General features: G+C 42.2%; 1 protein-coding gene across 2 annotated transcripts in view; it reads right to left on the reverse strand.

Annotated features, from left to right (window-relative positions):
• Positions 1-24,948, reverse strand: part of CDK14 (cyclin dependent kinase 14) — a 614,101-nt gene that overhangs the window by 486,936 nt on the left and 102,217 nt on the right. Inside the window, exon 1 of one of the 2 annotated variants that reach the window (XM_090047106.1) lies at positions 22,210-22,308. The exons of the other annotated variant lie outside the window; for it this stretch is intronic. The gene's annotated coding sequence lies outside the window, so the exon portion shown is untranslated. Of the gene's footprint in view, positions 1-22,209; positions 22,309-24,948 lie in introns of those variants that run through there. 2 annotated transcript variants of the gene reach the window in all.

The raw sequence follows: 24,948 nt of genomic DNA on the forward strand, positions 1-24,948 counted from the left end.
ACCAAGTGAGATGTACTGATGCTACAGTAGAACATGATGCGAAAGATGACCAACCTCATATGGAAGAGAAGGCTGCCATAGACTTTTTGGAGGCAAGTCCTCTAAAGAGAGCAATGAGGATGACGATGAGTGAAAGGACTGGACAAACAAATGGGGAAGATGGGAAGGGAAGGAAGGGAGAGGGGAAGGATTGAGCATAACTCTCTGCATAACTGCCCCAGTTTAAGGGTGACAGTGGTGGGTGCATGGGTATACAGTGCGGTCTTTGTAACAGGGCTGAGAGTGGTGTAACTCTAAAAGTGTGTTTTGGACTGTAAAGTGAATCACAGTGGTCACACGATAGGTTGTTAAAAGTAAAGTTATATATCTATTTATAGATGTAGAAATAAATATTTGAGCAAAAAAAGGAAATACCAAAAAAAAACCTACATAAATTTGTACTATGATGGTAACAAGGGTCCAAGCCCTGACCAGAGAAGTGGCACTGTTCGGGCACCTGTCCAAGCAGCAGGGGATTCCAGTGGCCCACTTTTGACTAATTCATTTCCTGCTTTAGAAATGCCTTGTGGAAGTCCAGGAACCTGCTCATATACAGATGCATAAATCTCTCAATAGAGGCCTGTGTCAGAATGGAACTAAGCCAGATGCAGGATACCACAAGAAAACAATGGAAGATGTTGGGGAGGATATGGTGGGGATCACATGGAAGAGGTCTATTCAGGGATGGGACCCCTGAAGAGAGCGATGACAATGAGATGACAAGAAAGAAGAAAGTGACAACAACTTATGACAGTGACAACTGAAAGAACTAGGAAAGAAATAGACAGGCATAGGGAAGCATGCAGCTGGGTGGAGGACAAGGTGAGCTTAGGGTTTAGAGGAAAGGTTGCGTGCGACAGGCAAGGGTGATGGTAATGGACAAGCAAATGTGCAGACACCCAGAAATGTGATGCAGATATTGTGACAGGAATGTGTATAGATGTAATTGCAACGATGTGTTTTGGACTGTCAAATGAGTCGTAGTCAGGGTCAGTGCTTAGTTCAGTGCTTTTCAACATCTTTATCAATTATTTGGATGTGGGGGTGAAGAGCTCACTGGCCAGGTTCACGTACAACACCAAGTTATGGGGACGCATGGTCATGCTTGAAGATAGGCTGCAGATACAGGCAGACCTAAACAGCAAGTTGGGCAGATCAGAATCAAATGAAGTTCAATGTCGAGAAACGTAAAGTGCTCCATCTGGGGACAAAAAAACCCTACACACCTACAGGTTTGGCAACACCAAACTGGCCAGTACCATGAATTAAAGGGACCTGGGGGTAACAACAGACCACAATATGAATATGAGCCAGCAGCACAACGCTGTAGCCAACTGGGCACATAGTACGCTGGCATACATCAATTGATGCATCTCCAACAAAACTAGGGAAGTGATCAAGGCTGCTGTGGTGAGGGAGGGAATGGGCCTGGGGATGCGGCAGGTGCTGGCCAGTCAGGGTGCAGAGGAGCAGGGTCCAGAACAGAGCCGTGGCTTGTCCAGCGGAGAGGGGGTACACTTCTAGTAGCAATTGCTCGAAAGAACAAGGTTTTCAGGACAGGAACATATTTTTGCCAAACTCACCATTCTACCACCTTAAAAAGCATGCATTAACATCATCATAACCAGTGAAGTAAGAAACATGCCACAACGTTGTACAAACTTTCCATACATTTTAGAAAAACATGTTGTATTAGGTTTTGAATTCTCACATGTAGCATTGTAAAACAAAAATGAAGTGTATGCATTTTCCTCATCCAATACCTATGAAACTTTTGAGATGACGTTTCTCTTAATTTTGTTTCTGTTGCTTGAAATCTTTGATCTCTGTAAAATGGGTTCTGGGTAACCCTCTCCCATTTTTAAGATCCAGGGCATGTAGATAGTATATATAACATGTGTAGGCTTGTGTTTCATGGGGTAAAGGTACCAGGTTGTGTCATGTTACAACCTGATGTAGGTTTGATCTATGCAGCGATGACATTAAACATGCTTAGTCATAAGATGCATTAACATAAGGAAGTGAAAAAGGATTGGTGTACTTCCAAAGTATAACCAAATAGGGAAAAACTCTGCTAGGTATAAAATGGAAGAGGAGTGGTATAGCCCCAAAAGAAACAAATATGAAAAAACTCTGAATTAAATAATGTACTTGGGTTAAACAAAGGAACTCCAGATTTCTCCAAAGCTCAGAGAAACCTATCAAGAGAAAATCTCCAAGAAAAGAATGGACCAGTGGACCCGTTTTCCTCTTTAATCCAAGGCTACACAAGCATTGCCTTTATTAATACAAATAAGTCTTTGCTATTGTATATCCTAATGGCGTTTTCAAGGAGTACTTATTCAAACCGAAACTTATGAAGTTTTACTCTGTCTGCCCAGTTCCTTGAGAATAAGTATGAAAAGACATGACATACTTTGAGAATCTGAGTTCTTTTTCCACCTAAGGCAAAAACAACAAAACAAAGCCCTGAAGTCAGTCATCTAACTTTTTAACATTCTATTTCTTCAGCTGTAAGATAGGAAAAATTATATATTCCCAACACAAACAGAAACTATGAGGACTAATTAGCTTTGTAAACTATTTAAGCTTTCTCAACTGAAATGTCAAATAAGTATTATGAATTCTACAACAAAAGCTCTACATTAACTGTCACTCAAATTCTTATCTGGCCTTCAATTTTTCTTACCATGAAAGTATTTTATTTTCTAATGTGCTTTAATACAAAAAAAAAAAGCTAGGACTTATGGAGTTTTATGGGATTCTAAATACAAGTGACCCTTGCCATTCACGGGGGAGATGTTCTCGTATCCCCTGCAAATGGCAAAACTTGTGAATAAGGCTCTACATTCATGAACACAGTGCCCCCAGCAGCTGGGGCAGGACACGGCCTCTCTGGCGACAGCGGCAGTGGGAGTGCAGAGGCTGGACCCCAGTGGCAGCAATTGTGGAGTTCCCAAGGAGCTCCTTTAAATGTATTTAAGAAGCGGGTTTGGCATTCGCGAATATTTGAACTGCGAATACCAAACCCACGAATAGTGAGGGTTTCCTGTATATCACTGCAAAATAGAGCAATTAGAACTGAAACAGAAAAGCCATGCCTTGAGAACAATCTATCGTATCTGCTTATATAACAATTAAACAGCTGAAAGAAGTATATACAGAAGTCAAAACACTGCATTCTTAAAACTAAAGTAGGGGAGGAGGCAATAAGTGTTACAATCAGATTGACTCCGATAACAGGAAAATTAACATTATTGACAATTGGCTTTTTTTGCCCGATAATGTCACCAATAACTGCCACATGCATGCATGCAGCCACAACATTCATGTGGCCACGAATGCAGCCTAGCAGCTTGGAAAGCTGCACTCTACCAGCAAGTCCGTTGGGCGAAAGGGGCATGGAGGGGGCAGATCAAGGCCCCTACAGAGAGAGTGGGAGTGGGGCAGGGACAGATGCTGCCCAGCCAGGGTGGTGACTGCAACCCCAGGGCAGGGAGCGGGACAGAGCCAGAGGTCTCATCCAAGGTGGGGGGGTTGGGGCTCCTCGCATCTGTGCACACCCCAGAGGGAGGTATGGGGGCATGCACCCCTTGGATTTATGGTCGGGGGAAGGCAGGCTGCCCACTGTGGGTTCAGGGTAGGGGCTGCACTAGCCTCTTCCTGGCAGGCTGGGGCTGTGCTCGGGGAGGGGGCGGAGTGAGCTCAGCTGCACAAGGCAGGCAGCAGCAGTGGCAGCACTGGGGTGGGGCTTGGGGAGCTATGGTTTCCCCAAAATTTCCTATAGCCACCCCTCCCAGCACCATCACTGCTGCATGCCTGTCGCAGAGCACTCAGTGCTCTGCTCCTATGAAGAAGTACAGGTGCTGGTTGATGGGGCAACCGCAGTTGATCAGCTGACCGGAAGGAGGCAGGGCCTGACTTATATATAAATCCAGGCTGAGGCCAGGGAGGCAGTTCCCTGCCAGCAGCCATAGGGGTGGGAACTGTGCCGGAGCAACAAGAAGGAAGAGGCCAGGATACTTGAGCAGTTGCTATGGGTGAGAGAGGGAGAAACCTTGTCACAGACTTGAATATGGTTAGAGCTGGATAGTTCGAATTTATGTTGTAGCCAAGAGGCTAGAGTTTCTGTTTACTGGTTAAAACCGGAGGACTGGGTAAGGCTATTAGGGGTTGGAGGAGGCCTCATAGGGGCTCCACGGTAGCGTGGGGACACCGGTGCCAGACAGGGCACAACATTCCAGGGTGCACTGACCCCAGCCCTGAGGAGGGGAGCAGAGGATTGGAAGGAGGCCAGGTAAGGCCAAGGCCGCCTGAGCCCTAAGGCGAGAAGCCCCAGAGCGGGCAGCTGTGAGACAAGCCAGAGAGCACCAGTGGGGGCGCAAGCTGCGAGACAAGCCAGAGCGTACCCGTAGGGCACGGAAAGGGAAATTGACCAAACAATGTCCGGTACATCTGCAAGGCTTGGGGCATGGTACAGGGGTGGTTGGAGCCATGCATAGCCCATAAGGCTGGGGTGCACCGAGTCAAACAATACAGAACAGGGGCCAGGATACACCAGAGCATGAAGGGTGTCCAAGGGGACAAAAGGCAGTCTCCCTTATAAAATACATAACATCAAAGATGTGGTGGGCGAGAACAAGGGTGCTTTAATGTGAACTTGGCATGGTAGGGGGTGTTAGGGGAGATCACGGCCACTCCTAGGACCCCGCGCCGTGACACTGCCCCACACATCTGAGCCCACCCTGAACACTGCTCTGGCCTTGCCCACCTGCCAGGAAGAGGCCAGCACAGCCCCTGGCCCCGAGTCCACAACGCACAGCCCACCCTCACCCTACACACAAACCCAAGGGGCACATTCTCCCCATGCCTCCACCTGGGGTGTGCACAGTAACAGGGAGCCACACCCCTTCCCCATCCCGCCAGCATTCCCTGGACAAGCTGCCCATGACATTCACCACCCTGGCTGGGCAGCAACTTCCCCTGCCCCAGCCCCACTCCCTCCCTGACTGTGGGGGCCTCAATCTGCACCGCCCCCCACATCCTCTCCCTCCCCTACACTCCTTCCCCACCACAGACTTACTGTCAGGATGCTGCAGTCAATTGGCTATTGGATCAGCTATTATGGCTGGTTAATAATCAGCCATCGGTATGGGCCAAGAAAATTTTTATGGGTGCACCCCTCATTACAGTGGCATGTAAATAGACAACATGAGCTTGGGTCAGAAATCTTAAAAGACACAAAATAATGTTAAGGAAAAATACAAGAAATCAGATATAAGTTATCAGACAAGGCTTTAAGTACCAGATGTTCACTGAAAGCTGCTTCCAGCTGACCTAGGCCAGGCACAGACCTTCAGTTTTTACTGGGAAAACAGCCATTCTCCCAGCAGAAACCAAAAGTGTAGATATACTGAGACTTTTCACAGAAAAATAACCCAGCAATGAACAGGATTAAATCACCCCTAGGAGATTGAAGATCTATACATTTTCCCCCAGTTCAACTCCTTCAGACTGCTGGGGACCTCTTGGAAACCAAGAGTGAAGCTAAAGCAAATACTCCCTGCCTTCCACAGACTGAGACCACCCTAATTTTGAGGTTTGGGGAGCAGTTGCTCCCCTACCTCCTGTCAACTGGGTGGTGAGAGGAGCAGCAACCACCACTCCCTCCCTCTTCCCCAAACCAGGCAGTCCCCAGATTGGGAAAGCAGCAGGAAGCTTGGTTGGCTCCTGCTAGCCTCCCTCTGCTGCCTCCTCTCCCCAGCTGAGTACTGGAGCAGTGATTTAAAAGCGAACAGCCAGGAGCAGAGCTGTGGAAAAGTCTTCCCAATCCATCTCTCAGCTCCTGCCAGCTCTCCCTTGCTGCCCCACTGCCCAGCTGGTCAGTGATTTAAAAGTCAAAGGCTAACTCCAGTAACAATTGTTCTTTTTTTTTTTTAAATCACAGCATTGTTTAAAATATACATTCTCTGCCATCTAGAACAGGTGTTGGAAACCTATAGCCCACCAGCTGAATCCAACTAGTAGAGCCTTTGGATCTAGAGCACAGATATGGAGCTCTGGCAGCATTTGGCTGCAGGTGCTCTCCCTATGCCACCATGGGGACAAATACCATCTGTAGGCACTTTCCTTGTCCCATCATGGAGGCAGGCAGCAGTGGCAGCAGGGTGCTCGCACCCACCCTCCAACATATGTCCAATCCACAGTGGGTCATTTCAGCCCACCGCCAGAAAAGTCTGCCTATCCCTGATCTAGAATACAAACGTAAAAAGGTGACTGAATTGCCACATGGAAGAACTTCTGAACTGCAAGTTTTTATATTATCTCTATTTACATGGTTGCCTGAATTAACCCATTCAGAGAACAGGTATTGTTCCTGCTAAGATTAAGGGCACAGCTAAATCACAGATTCAGGTGATTCATTCCCTGTCCTATACATGACACTCTAATATTTGAGCACAGTAGACCTGTGATAGCAACTCCAGACCAAAAAAGCTATGATAATGTTATCTTATCATTTTCTTCATTAATAAAATCAACTCTCTAGAAAGCAGTGGAGTTTTGACATTATTGCCTTAACAGAGTTTACAGAAACTTTACTGAACTATGAAGTAGGTTGGGACAGAAACTCTCTCCCAAGCATTAGGTTGTTAGTGATATGGTAGATTTGTTGGCTCTTTTGGGTTTCAGTGATTACCTCCCACAGACTTCTTTGATAATTACTTCATTAATTCTATTACGAAGCATTCATATCTTCTGTCACTTCTTAAGCTACACTAATGTAGTGTTAGATTATGCTGATTTGAAGAGCTTTTGCAAAATTAAGTGAATATGGACAAGCACACGCATATCCATTAACAGCATATATTCAATACACTACTTGATTCAGGGAGTAATCAAGGACCCCTTTGGTCAGGAAAGGCAATTTTTGCTAGCTGACATGCTGTACAGCTTCCTTTTCTACAGCTTCAGTGCAAACTACATGCACATGCTTACTGCACGACAATAGCCTCTAAAGATTAGTGTGATCTGAGTCAAGCACAAAACTGGTAATTCCTGACACCCAAGATCAATTTACATTTTATTTGCCTTGTGACTGTGGACAAAACACATATCCATTATATATGTATATATTCATTAATAAAACAAAATCTCTAGAAAGTGGTAGAGGTTTGACATTACTACATTAACAGGGCTTTCAGAAACTTGATTGTATGAACTGCGTATGCATACCAATAAAAATGAAATTCAACAGTTTGTCTCATAGCTGGTACAATGTTCATATAATGATTGTACAGTGTTTTGGAAATGCACAGAAATAGGTCTCTGTACTCCAAACTCATTCCATTCTATATGTAATTTAAATTAGTGGATTTTACCTCTTTCATATAAATTTGCCTACTGCAAACATGACAGAAAAATATAAGAGGCAGCTTCTACACTCCTTTGTCGAGTTACTCAGTAACTGGTTCTATTCCTCTGTAACCATATGAACAGCATTTAAAAATAAAGATTAAAAATATATTTTCAATCACTTTCCCAACCAAGAATATTGTCGTCAGTTCAACCGCCTGTTGTAACAGATGGTTGCATGTGCAAAAATGATTCAAGTTTTTGCAATTTGACTTCTGTACATGCATCATTAGTAATGTCATATTAATTTATTATTTTTTAATATTAAATAGTACTCATTTTAAAGTGGTCTTGTATTTAACCCTTCATGCCTCTCTTCAGGACATGAAGTGGTTCAAAGCACACACAAAAATACAGTAGCTCGTCCAAACAATAATTAACATTTCAGAGAATAGAGCACGTCTGAGGTGTTAACAGGAGAATGCCTATTTTTGCTAAAATTCTGAGAGTAACTGTAACAGGGAAGGCCCTCAAAAGGCACAAATTCATACATAGTTCCCAAGTGTTTTTCAATAGGATTTGAATGCAAAGCTTTCTTAGACTCTTTTCAACTTACTCACCATTAGGAACTTCTATTCCAGAGTAGCAGAAAATGTATTAAGTTGTATGTTTTGTTCTGCTAACAAAATCCAAAGTTTTAGCGCTGGCGCCAAGAAAGCCCCACTCCTGTTCCAATGAACTTCATCACTGAAGCCAGTATCTCCACAGCTCCTGACATGTAGCTTACAGCAGGACATCTTAAAAAGTGCTCTTTGAAATAATCTTGGAGCAATTCTAGATGGGGAAAGGCCTTTTACAATCAATTCAGAGGCCTGTAATTTGGCCAGGTGTTCAGTAAGAAAGCTGGTGCAGTGAGCAGAGCACTTGGACTGCTGGCAGCTGTTGCTGAGGAAGTCTGCTGTATTCTGGACCAACTGAAGCTCTTTCAATGCAGTAGTGCTCATTCTTAGATAGTGAGGTGTAACAATATGGTCTGAAAGTCACAAAGGGGTAGATGACTGTGACCAGTGCTTATTTAATAGATGAGGCTCCATTTTATGGCTAATTATAAATGGCACAAAACATTCTTGGAATTATCACTATCTTTGTGTCCAGCAGCAATGGATCCCCAACCACCTCTAGAACGTACAGAGATGCATTAAATCTGGAGGCAGACTCCTTTCACCTCATTTCCCAACTTTCACCCTCACCCCCCTCCCCATTTTACTCAGGCTCAACTTCAGTCAGCTGCCTTCCACACTGGTATTTACCCTGGCCAGGCAAAAAAATGGTATATCACAGGCAAAAGGTAGGCAGCAGTGTATTGTGTGCAATTTAGTTGGTATATAATATCATAGCATCTTACACATAATAATGGGAGAACAGGGTGGTTATGTTTAAGATAACGAAGAATATGAAACCTGTGGAAAGCTGCAATTATCCTAGTAAAGCAGACTAGGGGAAAAATGGAAATCAAAACAGTCAGGAAGCTTTGGACAGCCTGATAAGAAAAAGGTACAGTAAAATCCCTGTTATCCGGGATTTTACTAACCGGCACACTCTAGTAACTAGAATTTCAAGCCAGCTGGCCAGACACTTGCGGGGGATACACGGGTAGGAGGGCTCACATGTGGCCACTGCCACAACACCCCCTATCCCCACTCTACGTGCGGCCACTGACACCCCCTGCCCCGTGCTCCCCATGCGGCCGCCACCAATCCCCCCACACACACCCCCCTGGATCCAGGCAGAAACCCTGTGCTCTCAGGTAACTGGCATTTTTACCATTTCCCACTCAGGGATTTTACAGTAGTTGTGTTCACACTAGCTTTAAAAATAAAGGGGAAAAGTAACTGAAGTACACTATTGAAGAATTACGGGGGAAAAAAAGATATGACTGAACTTTGAGAAGGATACCTGAAATAATTAAAAGAGAGTGAGAGTGAATAAATAATTAAAGTACAGTTTGACAGTGAAGGTGCAAACAGAATCTCACCAGCCTGACTGCTTTCTTAAAACAAAAACTGTCCACTCATGGTGTGTTACAGATGTGAAGGGTTGGGGCACATAAGAGCAAAGTGCCAGGAGTTCCTAAAATACACTATTTGCAAGGGAGAGGGACACTTGTATTGTAGGTGCCCCAAAACCTTTGCAAGTATAGTCAGACACCTCTAGGGAAGAGCAACACCTGGAAGAGGAGAGCAGAGGAAAGAAAGGATTGAGCACTAATGTAGAAATGGTGGAAGAAACCCCATGGGAGGATGAACCAGAGAAGGAGGAGGAGAAATTTCTCCTATCAGCACAAGAGAAGATAGGAAACAGAACAGAAGGGGAGGAGGAGCAGCAAACAGCTCAGACATGGAGGCAGGATTGGGGAAGAAAGAAAACACCCTACAGACAACAGCAGAGGAGATGAAACAAGAGAAAGAATGAGAGACACAGGTGAGGAAAAGAAAGACAATATAGGGGCTGAAGACCAGGAAGAAGAGCCTGATAACGAGCAAGGAAGAGCAAGGGAGCAAGGGAGCAATTTTCTGACACTAACACCTCTGGGCTCCAGCTCAAATGGAAACCAGAAGGCAAGAAGCAGTGGAGAGGCAGGAATATGCAACCTCCCTAAATCCAAAATTGACCCAGCAGCTTGCAAAGGTTACAGGACTGCAAGTGAGCAAGGCGGAGGAGTCAGTCACCTGAGCAGCAGTACAGAAGAATCTTAAAGGGACAGGTGCACTCGTTTTAAAAGAAGCATAAATGGCACTGATAATAGTTTCACTTAACATCAGGAGTATCATAACAAGGAAAAGATGAGAAGAGATTGAACTAACATTGAACCAAGTAAGGGCAGACAATCTGCCTACAAGAATGTGCTATACTAGAGGATGGGGATTATAAATGCTTTGACGAAAGATGGAGATGGGGACCATTTTGGTGGTCAGGAACAAAATGAGAACAAAGCAACAGGGATTGCATTATTATTCAAAAACCAAGAGCTGACAGCAAAGCAGGTAGAAGTCATCAGTGCAGATTACAATGAATGATACTATCAGTTGGGGGAAAAGAATTAGAAATTTTCAATGTATATGCACCATTGCCGAGGGAGAGAAAAATGCACCACTTAGAAAGCTAGAAGTTTACATAGTTAGAGAGAGATCATGCATGATCGTGTAAGATTTCAACTGTGTAACTGCAGTGGGTGACAGAACAGGGGAAGGAGGAAATGGAGCTTTAGACAGCTCATCCAAACTATTAACACATACGATAAAAGATGAGTTGCTAAGAGTTGTGTGGGCAGGGGAGAACGTTTTCACTAGAACAGACCACAATGGAAAGAACAATCAAAAATGAACTTTGTGCTTGAATCAAAAGAAATAGGGATAAGGAAGAAAGAAACTATACATGTGGCTTTTAGTGATCACCAGATGCTGAAGGTGGAAATGAGTCTTGGTAAGAGCCCCATGAGAAGGAAATGACTGTGGAAATTAAATGTGTGGCTGTTGCAAGATGAAGAGAGATGTCAAGCATATACAAGACAATATGAAGGGTGGTAAGCACTGAATAAATATTTCCGAAGCACCAGAAAACGGTAGATAATGTTGAAGAAGAGGATGGGACAATTCTTCAAGAAGGAAGGCCAAAGATGCATAGAGAAAAGAACAGAAGAGCTAAGAGCTGCAAGGAAAGATACAGGAGCTGCTAAAGGAAGCCACAGAAGGAACACAAATACAGGAAGAGCTAGGAGAAGGTAAAAGTTAGAAACCTGGTTTAAAAGAAAGATGAGAGCAAAAATGTTCTTACCTCAAACACCCTCCCTGGGTGGGAGAAAATGAAGAGTGGTCCCAAAACTTGTCAGCCAAAGTGAAGGCAGGAAAAGGAGGGCTTAAAGCAGTGCAGGAAGAAGGTGGTGCTCAGGTGGGAAATCAGGCGGGGTTATTGTGGGCAATGAGAAGATTTTGCAAAGAGCTATACTAAAGAAGAAAACAGAGGAAGAAGATGACAGAAGAGATTGAAGAGAAAGCAGAGGGGGAGGAAGCAAAGAAGATGGAAGAAAAGATAAGCTTAAAAGAGGAGGAGTGTTTAAAAACCTTTAAAAAAAGAATTCACCAGGAGGAGATGGACTGCCTATGGAATTTTATGAGAAGTTTTGGGGGAAGGATATAGTGGAAGTTTTTGAGGAAATAGGGCAAACAGAAGAGGCAGGGAAAAATTTTACAAGATGCATTGTGATCTTACTCTTCAAGAAAAGGGAGAAGGAGGTCCTCAAAAACTGGAGACTGATTACACTCCTGAATATGGACTATAAGTCAATGGCCAAGATGGTGGCTTTGAGGATGAGGCGAAACCTCCAAAAGATACTATGAGCAATACCAGGTAAGAAGATCTCTGAAGCAATCAGAATGATCAGAGATGCCCTGTCCCACATCTAATAAAACTAACACAGTTATAGCAAACCTAGATTTACAGAAAACATGTGACAGAGTGGATCATGACTACATATTTAAGGTGCTAGGAAAAAATAAGGTTCCCAGAGAAGTTTATATGTTGGATAAGGTTAGTGCATACAGAAGTGGAGAGACAAGTCCAAATTAATGGGCACCTCAGCAGGGTCTTTACAATCCATACAGAGGTGAGAAAAAGATGCCTCTTGTTGCCACTACTTTTTTGTGTGCAGCATGGAACCCTTAGCACAAAGAATAAGAAAAGACAAGGTCATAAGTGGATTAAAGACACCGGAAGGAGGAGAGGTTAAATGCATACTATACATTGATGATATAAATGTACTAGTTAGAGACAGACTTTCAACAGAAAGGGTGCTAAAGCATACATCTGAGTATGGAGAAGCAGCAGGGGCTAACCTAAATGGACCAAAAAGCACCATAATAAGAGTGAGAAACTGAAGGAACTAAGAGAAGTTGGGCTTTCCAATAAGACAGAGAATTCAGAGTGCTAGGGATCCTGATGGACACCAAAGGACAAGGTAATGCACCATGAGAAAATGTGGCAGCAAGATAATGCATTTCAGGCTGTGCTGCTGCCTATTATTCTATATACAGGAATTGTATTCCCACTGACATGGCAGGAAATAACAGAAGTAGAGAGGGAAACGCGTGTGTTTTTCTGGAATGCCAGAAGAGAAAGGTTAGCTAGAGCTTACCTGTACAAAACAAGAGAGATGTGGGCTGGGGGCTGCCAGACTAGGGATTGTTCATCTATGCAAAATATGTAAGCACAATACGTAAGACTGGAATGGATGGAGAGGGGAAAGCAGCGTATATCACCTGATTTCACACAGCTGCAATTTTAAGAAAATAGGGAGTATATCATACCTCTCTGAAGAGTCCATGGGCATGGTAACCACTGCTTCATTACATAAGAAGGAAGGATTCATGCAGAGGTATAAAACAGGGAAGGTACAGCTGGAGGTCCTGAAGGATCATAAGAAACTGATGACAGCAGTAAGGGACAGATGCAGAATGGTGCTGATGGGAAACTTCACAGAAGGACAAGTGGCGAAGATGTAGAGAGTGCTGGCAGGTAAACAGCTAAAAGGCATGCTGACCTGGCATGGATGGTTGTACGAAATAACTTGCCAATGAGAGACGTACAACACAGGTGGGGCTTGAAAAGCTCATTAAGGTGATGAAAGAAGAGGTGCAGGGAAGAAGAAACAGTGGGGCGTGTTTTGGGAGTTTCCATAGGCAATATGGGTGTGGGAAAGTATATTCTGCTTTCTGAGCATCACCAATAAAACCAGTCATTAGTGCAGGAGATGGTACTGTATGGACTCATACCAAAAGAAGCTGAGGAAAGGTTATGAAGGACTTTATCAGCATGTGTTGAAAATACTTTATGGAGAGTACAAAACCCCTAAGTATTTAAGGGGTTGGCTTTCACTGAAATAGAGTGCCTTAAGCTAGGGCCACATGTACTAAAATACTACATCAACTGGAGCAAGGAAGAGATCAGTGAAGAGGCAGAAAAGAAGTGAAAAAAGACTGAACACACTTGTCTCACTGAAGCAGCAGAGGACGGATGGGAGGGTCAGAGAGTTTCAGTTGGTTACTGAGGTAACAATTTTTTCATAGGGTTCTGTATGAAGAAAAGGATTTTTATAAGAGTTTGGGGGTTTTTTGTGGGAAGTTGATGCACGTTGTTTAAAGGTTTAATATATATAAAATCATCTGTTTTTTATATGTAATTGTTTCTGTGATACAAAGTCTTGGTAAAATAAGGATGCTCAATATGCATAGCTTTGTAAAGATAGGTTGATAAGTGTATTTTTAATGTAGGGTGATAAGTGGGTCGGAGAAGGGCTGGACCCTCCCCACCTGCTGGCTCCCCTCCCTGAGGCCCTCTGCACTGCTGCGTCACACGCCCGGAGCCTGGTCACACATTGGGAGCCAAGTCAACCTGGCCCAGGGTGGGAGGAAAGGGGAGAACAGCGGTGCCCTCCCCACGCAAGGGTTGCCCTGCCTGTCTCTGTACCCTCCCACCAGTCTCCAGGGGCCCCTGCCCACTGCGGGCATGGTGGCAGCCCCCTTCCGCAGAGGTGGGAGTCAGTCAGGTGTTCGGGGGGATCGTCACTGAGACAAAAGCTGCTTGTGTCAAGGGCTGACTTTCAATAGATCACAGCGAGGTAGCTGATCTGCTACGTACCAAACCCTGACCCAGAATCAGGTTGTCTACGAATGATTTAGCACCAGGTTCCCAACAAACATGCGGTGCGCTGTGGGTGAGAGGGTCTTCTTTCCCTGCTCACTCTGCCAAGACCATTCCCTTGGCTGTGGTTCCACTAGACAACAGGTAGGGACAGTGGGAATCTCGTTCATCCATTCATGCACATCACTAAGTCGACGATGAGGCATTTAGCTATTTTCCAAACCCCATAGGGTACCTCTTTTGGGTTATTTTGAGTCACTTGGTTAATGGACTCAGCATGCCCCATGCAACGTGGCTGCAGAGCAGGAGACTATGTGGTTCTAGACAGACTAGAACCTTGTGACGTCATCATGCACCACCAAGCCGTGACGCCTCACGACCAGGTCGGGGGTAATCATCACGAGATTTTGTTTCCCACTGAGGATCAGGCTCCATGGCCTGAGTCGCAACACAACTGGTGGGGGGGGGGACAGGCTTCACTGCCTGAGTCCCAGGCAGCCTTAGGGGCGCGGACAGCTCCTGCGGGCAAAGTCTGAGTAACCCCCTTAATATAAATGCAGAAACATTTTTGGCATAATCTTCCCTTCAGTCCATCCTGCCCCGGTCTTCAGGTTTCACCCCAAACAGCACAGTACCAATGCCCCAGGCCCGTCTAAATCGGACACTGGGAAGAGAAAACATTTTCAGCATATGCTTCCAAATCAGTCATTCCCCCACTGGTCATTAGGAATCACCCCTACTGGCAGCAGACAAGGGCCCAGGCTCTCCGTACTCCTAACATCATTCCCTCCTACACTTCACACAACACAAGGCTGAGGGAGTGTGGCTCAGCCTCTATGATGTACTGTCAAATCCAAAAGGTGTCAGCTTTGTACTCTGGTGAGCCCTCCGTCCCTACCATCCTGGGCTATCCCTCTGCTGAGGCCTGCTTTCAATCCTTGTCCCACCCATTGGTATCTTCCATATCCTTCAGGTTCACAGACAGTCTTGCAACTCTTGGCTCCACAATAGAGGTGCCCATTCACATCACAAGCCAGCTCCAAGCCAGGAGTACATCAGAGACCCCCAACAGTCCCCTCGGGTGCAGCCCCTGACCATCCCACCCCACCCCACTGGGCAACCGCTGCATAATTACTCCTGCCATTTCCTTGCACTGCATTGAATTTCTTCACTTTGACATTCAGAGCAAGGGGCAGGAATCACATTGTATCAACACCCACCACAGGCCTTTGTAGTACTTTGTTTTAATTAAACAGTCGGATTCCCCTGATCTGCGCCAGTTCTAAGTCAGCTGCTATCCCGTCCCTGTGGAGGGGCACAGGCAAGCAATGCCCACTGCAGCTGGCATAATCCATAGGAAGGGCCCGGCTCACATGCAGATTTGCCCCTGCCCATCCACTGTCCCCTGCCCTGGAGGAGGGATAGGTGCGTCATCCAGCTGTGGGTTGTGTCCAGCCCTGCTCTGTGCCCCAGCGTGACCGACTCAGCCCTTAGAGACGATCCTTATCCCAAAGATACAGATGCAGCTTGCCGACTTCCCTTACCTACACTGTTCTAACATGACACAGGCAGACCTGCTGCGGATATGGGTATGCAAAGCACCCTGCTATGCTGCAGGACTATGCTATACCTTCTCTCAAAGAAGAGTGTGTACAGACGTTCGCTCCTCCTGGGCATTTTTTCTCTGGGAGAAAATTTCTGAGGATTGGTACGCTCTAGGTTTCTCCTGGGACAGGAGCAACTGATCCATAAATCTGAGATCTGAGTGCTCTTCTGAGATTTGGGACAATTTGCTTTTCATCTTAGCTACTAGGAAACAGTACCAAACCACTGGTTCTGTTTTATGCCATAAAATTCTTCTGTTCAAAGCAGAAACAAAGTTTAAGACTTCAGGTTACATAAAAGGTCCACATGAACAAATACTTAAATGACACAAGTGTCTGGGCCTCAGGAATACGTAAAACGTTTTTTTTAAACAGTGACTACTTTGAACAATTAAAGATGACCTGGATATATAGAACTCTGCAGAATTGGAAGGAAAAGTCGCAACAGAAATTTCCAACAGCTTCTGCAGATTCTTTGGCCTTGCAGTAGCACATCAACTTTCAAAGAAAAAAAGTGTATGCTAGCATAATAAAATAGGCTTCTCATTATGTAATGTGCTGTACTAAGAAATGGCACAATTCCTTACAAACACACCATGCCCCAAAACTAAGGATTCTGCTAAATGCTGTACTATAATAGTAACATTTGAGTTTAGGCTGAATATCATAAACCCTACAGTTTATCTTTTTTCTTTACGAATGTATAAAATTTCAAATTGGTGGTGTTCGTAATAAGAGCTCATCAAAAGTGAGCACAGCTGAATTCTTATTGAATGACTTCTGTGAATGGCTTAAAGATTGTATATGAGCAATTTGATTTCCAATAAAATTAGATGATATTTCAAAAGAGGGGAAACAACACTGCCTCTTAGATTGTTACACTGGTATTACCTATTGCAATGCACTTAACAGTGTGCTACAAATCTGATGAACAGAAAAAAGAAATAAGGAGCAGATCTGAAATTCCAGAAGATATTGTTTGTAGAGGTGATGATAAACACCGTCTCTGGCTCCAATCTGTGCAGGTGTGTAACCCAAAACCAGGATTTGTATCCTGTAAGTTCTAAGCCTCCAACAAACTCCAAAAATCCAATCACAGAAAAAAGTCATCAAAATGCCCATGTTTCCAATTAATATTCTGCTTAAATTTCTCATGGTTTTTATTTAAAATTAGCAGGTCAAACTTGCAATTAACTTGTAGAACTTGTTGCCATAAGATATTATAGAGACTGATAGCTTAACCCAGTTCAAAAGGTTATTCAACAAATTAATTGAGGAACAGTACAGCCAATGACTCAGTAAATGTCATTTCTTATGTATGCCCCCAAACCTATTTCAAGTTTACTATAAAATCCACAACTTACACAACAAATCCTCAGATTCACTGAAAGTCTACTACCCTATCCATATGCCACTTGTAATCTTGTAACTTGCACCACTTAAGGTAGTCTGAGTCATACTGCCAATTCAGTACTGATAAACTGCTGCTCAGCTGCCTTCGTTAAGACTTAGGAAGTTCCAGCTTCCATCAGTTCATCTCAGTACTTTATAGGATTCCCCTCGAAATGCTACTTCCATGGCCAACAGCTAGACCAGTATATACTTATAAATGTTTACTGTAAGTACTATTATGCAACACTGCAGAGTCGAGTATAGCCAATCCATACTTTATACATTGCCAACAATTTTTAAAAATGTTTTACGTAGTGCAAAAAAACAGGAAGGACTTAATAAAGTGACATAGCAAGAACTCAAATATTTAATATTCTACACTAGCATAACAAGAAATACCCAAACACTAAATACATTGATTGTCAAACTACATTAACAAAGTACATTTTATAGGGCATTATGCTAATTTTTATGTGTGCTCAAATACGTTCTGAATCCGAAAGATTCAGTAATTTCTTTAATGGGTAAGTCCTATAGAATTTAATAGAAAATATTCATCTTTCTACAGGGCTTCGGTTTTTATTTTGTTTTGTTTTGTTTTAATAGTCCATAATAGTCCAACAGAAAAGAAAAGTATTCTGTTACAGATTTCTATAAATGTTTCAAAATGGATATACTCCATTCATTTATATACACTAATTATTATGGAACACTATTGGGTTTTTATAAAATTCGACTGGTTTCACCATTATTATATTACCAAATTTTTCCATGAGGGCTCTAGTGAGTCTCTTAGCCACTGGAAGGACATATTAAGTTCTACTGTAACCATATATTTCAGTCCATCACAAAAATACTCAAGAGTCAGCATTTTGGTTAGTGTGACATTTTAAGGAAAACCAATTAAAAACCATGATAAGAGTCAGCACTGATAGGAACTTTATAGAATTCCCACAACTCCACAGGGCATGACGCTGCATCCAAAAGAGTAGGGGTAGAAAATAAAAGTTTTATTTATCCTACAAGCAAGCTTCATTGAATTAGGAGTATTAACTTTTTCTTACTCAGCAGGGACAAGGCCAGCTGACTGTCAACTTATATTTGTATGCCTCTATCAAGGGTGGTCTTGCAGGCTTAGTGTCATCTGGGGATTATCTTTAAAAAGAGCTATCCAACATCTTTAGTTTCTCTATATATTATTCTGGGTCTATGTGCTACCCCAATGATAGGCATTATGTTGTTCACTTTTTGTCACAAGATGCAGTCTGAAACTCTGAAAGTTGATGACAAACTTGACCCAAAGGCAAGGAGAGATGCAAAAAAACCTGTTATGAAAAATGTTATTTACTGTAAGAAAAAACATATACATATAAAGGAAGGCTTTCTAAATACACAAAAAAATAGACTGTCATTTTAAGGTGGAAAATATATGCTACTGTAGTAGCAAGCAATGGGGCTGTAATCAAAAAAAGAGCCCACAGTAACGCTGACTTTGTAATCACAAACATTCCTCTTCATGCATATTTGTACCAGAAAGATACTGGAAACCAATTTATAACAGAGCAGGTCTATGTGACAAAAACTTTAACTTCAAATTCAAATCAAGAGCTAAGTTTTCCTCAAGTCCAGGAATAAGCATTAGGGACATTTTGTGCATGTGGAGTAATCACAAGTACCTGTGTAACATTAGATGCATCTAATGCTCTACTTTTCCTTTCCAGAAGCCTTGAGAGACAGCCTTTGCAAGTCTGGATGGAGTTATCCACCATTATGGGAAGAGATACACTACTTGGAAATTTCACAAGAATAAACCAGAAAAAATCAGAGTTCACAAACCAGGCTTGCAAAATCCTGGCACTCTGCTGCCTTGCAAGAACTTGGAAGGGAGATTAGTCTGTGGATTGGTTGCTAACTCTGAACTGAAGTCAAGAACATATTTTTTAAACACACAGTTCTTTACATTTTATTCCAGAAAGTTTACACTTTTTATATGGGATTGTTGCCATCTTGTATTTGCCAAAACTCATTTGATGGAAGATGAACACTTCACAGGAACTCTTCAACAAATAGCTACTGACCACACTTGTTGACAAAGGCCAATATGCTTGAGGCTATACGATACAGAAAATTCATTGCCAGCTGGCAGCAAGCAAGGATTTTCCTTAAACAATAATAATCTAATACCTGTGATGGCTGGATTCCACTGAAGCTGTGTGACTCATTCTAGTAGTGCCTGAGCCAAAAGCAAGTGGTGAGTGGCTACGGATATTTATATTGCAGAGTAATCACAAGCCTTTTTACTAGTACTATCAATTTTCTTGTCTACAGGGTCTCAGGAAACAAAAATTGCCTACTAGAGCTAAGGAATGCTTACTTATACAGGAGGTAACTGTTATGTCCACTTTCAAAACAATCCCCATGCAGGTTTTGCTTTTACCAGGAGAGCCTATAGCCTAGAGACATGATTAGAAATGGTTGTTTTAGAATCCAGTATTTATCAGGGTTTACACAGTATGATGAACGGGGAGTATGCATGAGCATTTTCCTGTATGACTCTCAAGCCTTCTGAGGGCTGCCTAATGGGTTCTGGGGCAAGATGCAATGCTGTACCTATGCCAAGGGGGTTGGTTTTTTTAAGTCAACTTGTTAAAGTTTGATCTCTCCTGCTTGATTCAGAGAAGTCAAAAAAGCATCTGAAAAAAAATCCTTATCTTTAAAGACAGTATCTATGGAAACAGTTCCTTTCACTATCTTCATTCTAGCTAACTAGAAGACCATCTTAATTGCCTGATAATACAGAAGGTCCCAGATTCTCTAGGATCCTAATAAGTGATCATTTGGGGGTCACAAGAAGAGGGACAGTGACTGAATGCCTTATTTTCAAATTTAAATTTGGTTGATGAAAGGACCTCATCTTTTTCACTTCCTCTGTAGCACCCTGTCCATTAAAAGAAGGTTGAGGTGACATGAAGGGATCTGAAGCAGAGATACAGTGTACTGTTTACATCCCAGCATGATAAAGTAGACCTAACTATATAGTGGCTCAACATACTGATGAACATGTTGATAATCTCAATCCAGCATTCAGCATTGTCTACCTAGACAACAATGCATCGGATATACTCCTGTGTCACCCCTCCTGTGTCACCCAAGTTGTTTTTAACTTTTCCCTAAATTTCTCCCTTTATCTTTTTAAATTTAAGTAAGTTGGAATCAACACCAATTAACCAGTGGTGTGGGAAAATAGAATTCTTGTGTAAAAAGCTCTAGAACAGCCCTGATTTCAAGTTCAGAGGACCATATACCTGAAAAACCAAGACAGGAAAACCTTGAAGAGAGTTAATATCCAATGAATGGAACTGCTGGTTTTATTTCTCTATATAAGAAAATAAAAATCAAGTTTTTGTGGAAGAAATTTGAGAAAACTGTGCATTTGACAGAAGCGTAAGATAAAAAATATCATTTGTTCATCAAATGGTTATATATTTTTATCTTGTTTTAACATTTGCTCAAAAAGCTCTCTTTCAAGTTTCTGGACTTTAACTGCTTACACAAAGTGAAAAAAAATACAAATAATTAAATCACTTCAATATATCACAAGATAATGCAAATCTGAATGCAATTTTATGCTATAAGTGAAGACTAGCAGTGGAAGCAAGAAAAATCTTCCTGTAGTCGAGGTAATTATTTTAACAGAAATGCTTTAGATTAGTTAATCAAAACCACATCGAGGTTCAAACAGAGCATATAATATCCTACTTTATATCACTCTTACTTACTACATGATGATGTGCATTTTAAGATTCTTCTATTTCCTTTAAGGAAAGCACTACCTAGATAACAACTTGAACAATTAAGGTTATGGAAAATTATCTAGAAACAGACCTTAGTTTTTACCCATTAAAAGTATTCAACAGTGTCTAAGAATAAACCTTCCCAATTTAAACTTCATCCATTATGCACCTAAAAAGCAAATAGATATTAATACTATGCTTCATTATCAAATTACTACTAATTTCTCCCTCCCCTACTGTTTGTTTCTATGGCTAATTTTAACCTGCTTTTCTTTATGCAGCATGCAAATAATAACAAAATATTTTTCCTAAAATTAGATTCATTTTTGTTCTCATCAGAAATACCATAATACATGTATTTCCTTACTCTGTCATTGTCACCATAGCTGGTCTCATTTAATGACTGAAGTAAACTATAAGAGCAGATTTTTTAAAAATTTGTTTACCTTTCAGTTAAAATGACATCTATGGCTCGAGTTGTGTAACTCAAAAATGTTATCTGCCAATCAGCATCATGATTTGAAGTATTGACAACTAATGTCATGCAAGGGTTCCATTCTAAACCTCCTGTTCCTGACTGGGCAAGCTTTTTTTTTTTTTTTTTAAGCATGCTACTGCCCAAGCTTTCGTACATGCTGAAATATTCCACTGAGATGTAAAACACTGCCAACACACTTATACACCAAGCATTCAAGAACAACTACTGAAAATCGTTATCTTCATTAAAAAAATAATAAAACAGCTACAAGGTATCAAGCCAAGAAAATATGCTGACCCCCCACCATGCAGCCTATATCCCCATAAAGATCATTTCAACATGGTATCCAGCATATTTTCCTACATTAAGCAAATTTCTAATAAAGACATTTATGCCATTCAGATCTAGCTCGGTATAGAGACTTGTTTGCAGAGATGAAAAAGTGGCTGGTCACGTCCTTCACTCACTTGTCCCAGGGGGCATTCAGCCAAGCATACATTAACAAAATTGTCTATAGTATCCTCTTTATAAATAAGGCTGCTTGAGAGGTGGATACAGAGCTGTAGCAACAAGAAGCAAAGCTTGTGCCTTCTCCTACCTTTTCATGGATATTCACAAACCAAAAGCAATATTGAGGGAAGTCTCACGAGGCTGGACACTCGGTAGCCTCATGTGGCATTCTAAGGACCGCATTTCATCTGTCTAGGTTTTAAGTATTCCAGAAAACCACCCTGACATGCACAGAATGAATCCTGCTCAAGTTAGAAGCATGTGATAACTAGGGTTCAGATTTAACAGAAACCCACCCCCAACACTCAATTAATCCTGTATTTTTAAACAAACACCACCTTACCGTTTTGCAGTTGTCTGGCTCAGGTTAGATTCACCTGCAACTCTTTAACATGTCTCTAGCAATGTTAATGTTTGCAGTCAGGCCGGGCTCATTCAGCAACTGAATTCACAACATCTTTCTGCACTAGCAAGCTGAAATGATACGGCTGTACTACAGCTAAGAAAGGGGGAAATCTAAAGCAGAAAACAAAGAAATCTCTGAAGACAAAATAATCCCAGCAGAGTGTAATATAAAAAGTACAGAAGAATACCGAAGGCACAGTATTTCTCTGTCTAAATTTCATCAGCAATACAATGTTCTTTCTAAAAAGATATTTTTACAAATCTGATGGACTTGCCTGTGGAGTTCCCAGGAAGGCAGACTATCCGGGCTCTGCAGCAGCATTGCAGCCAAAGTAACCATGCATATGCTGTCTAGGCAATTTAAGGCAGTGTCTTTTTGAAAAGATACTGATTTACAGCGTAGTGCTGCTCCAACAGAACACAGAACTGGAGCCAAAACAGCTAATGATGATTTCATAGGAACTGAGGAAAACCATTTAATGGAAAGGATACAACTAATCATGCCAAATGCAGTTATTGCCCTAGTACCAAAGGAAGCCAGTAAGTTCATGAGTAACAAATGATGTTAAAATAATAATCTAAGGGCATCTGGAAATGAACATCGGGGTACTGTGGCTCAATTTAATTAAGAATGCATACAGTTGTTTTATAAATTTCATATAAAAGCATATCCAAAATGTGGGATTACCAAACTATAAATTTGGTAATCCCACATTTTGGATATGCTTTTATCTTTGGATATGCAATAAACTTAATAAAATATTAAGTTAGGTAACGACCGACTTAATATTAAATTCACAATACATAAAATAATTTCATAAAATAATAACTAACTCCCGAACCATCTACCTTCTGCTTGGAACCCACAGAGGCTAGGTGTGGTACATGGGAAAGAGGTCAGTGTGGGCAAGGCTTGCCAACTATGGTATTTCAAAAGACGGCAGAGTATCTTCTGCATCCTCTGCTCTCATAGCAACCCCTACTGGTCAATGCATACTGTATACTTGATAATGACTGGCAGTAAACCTCCTTGCTGGAGGTAAGGGGCTACTAACTAGACTGACTGACACAGGGTTAGTAATAAGGCATGAACCCAAACACAAGAGGTGGATTAAACACAGATCACCCTAGATGACTTAAGGAAATATCTTCTGCTTTACTCAGACCAAAGGCAAAGCCCTACCCAAAATAACAATATTTTTGCATAGCTCTGAAAAACTGCAGCAGACCAAAGTAGTTCTTCATCCAACTTCATCAAATCCTAGTGATTCAACACTGATGCCCCAACTAAGCAAAGTATTCAGTTATACAGCAAGTACACCTCCATTCTGAAATGTCCGAGTTCCGCAGAAATTGGTAAGGTTTAAACACAGGCTTTAATTCTTCTTAAATCAAGGCCCAGATTTGTTAATGAGCTGAATAAATTTGTCAGATAGCAACATCTGCAGTAACAATCAGAAAACTCAAATGATATGAACTTTGTAAGATCTTGCTTCAGCCTCTGAACATTTTCAAAAGTTGTTATTTTCATCTGCTTTTCAATGCCATGCTACATGCTGCCTTTGAAAATGGGATTTAAGGTGGAAAAGGCTAGAAAAGCCTACTTTGAGGCCAAGTATTTATAGCATTCATATTTCTATACCTTTTGTATTTCCCTGGCAGAAGAGCTGTGGACTTGAAAGGGAAGGCCGGGAAAGAGATCTGAAAAGCAAATTTTGCTGAAATGGTAAAAGTCCAGACTGTCAGTGACATACCCAGCGTTTATTTCAGGCAGCCTGAAGACCTGTGAAAACAAAAGGTTTGTCTACACTGCGATGACAGAAGAGCCAGCTCAGAACACCTCCAGTCCCATTCTTCAACTGTCTTTAAACAAAGTTTAGCTACTAGCACAGAAATGTTTTGGTGCTGCTTATGGTACCACAGATGCAAGGTGGGGCTGGAAAATCTGGATGACAACCAGTAAAGTCTAGAATTAAGAAATGATATTTGGAAACCTATCTAATGGGTGGCCCTGGTAGTATAGGAGGTTCGGATAAGGCAGGCTTTGTGCGTGTGGGGGGGAACATTTCTAAGGAAATTCTCCCTGTGTGAACTAACACATTTACTTTAAAAAAAAAAAAAATCGCACACCAAACTTCTTTAGCTTTCTAAAAACTGATTAAAACTACGACAGCATTTATGACTCTAATAGGATAAAAGTTAAGTGGCTGGGGGCTGCATGCCCCATGGGCCACATCAGCACAAGACACAGACCCTGGGCCACACAGCACATGGATCCCCCAGCCTCAACCCCACTCAGGTCCCCAGCTGCAGGTTCCTCAACTGCACCATGCCACACAGGGGCTCTGGGCTGCACCACGATGCCCTGCACCCTCAGGCAGTGGCAGGAAGTAGCAGCTGCCAAAGGTGGGGGAACCTGGAGACTCCAGCTGCTGTTGCTGCAGCCTGGAGTAATAAGGGGAGGGATAACTGCATGGAAGCCCAAGGGTGCAAATTAACCACTCACAGACCATATTTGGCCCTAGGACCACCAGTTGGACAGCTCTAACCTACATAATGGCACAGCTCTGACAGTAAATCAACCAAGTATGCAATCCATGATTTATTAATATAACAGCAATATTTATTAATATTGCATATGTTAATATGTTTCTAATATAGTGATGAGAATGACAAT

Source organism: Crocodylus siamensis, chromosome 5 (genome assembly GCF_052110815.1).
Source record: "Crocodylus siamensis isolate JL-2025a chromosome 5, ASM5211081v1, whole genome shotgun sequence".
NCBI classification, from domain to species: Eukaryota; Metazoa; Chordata; order Crocodylia; family Crocodylidae; genus Crocodylus; species Crocodylus siamensis.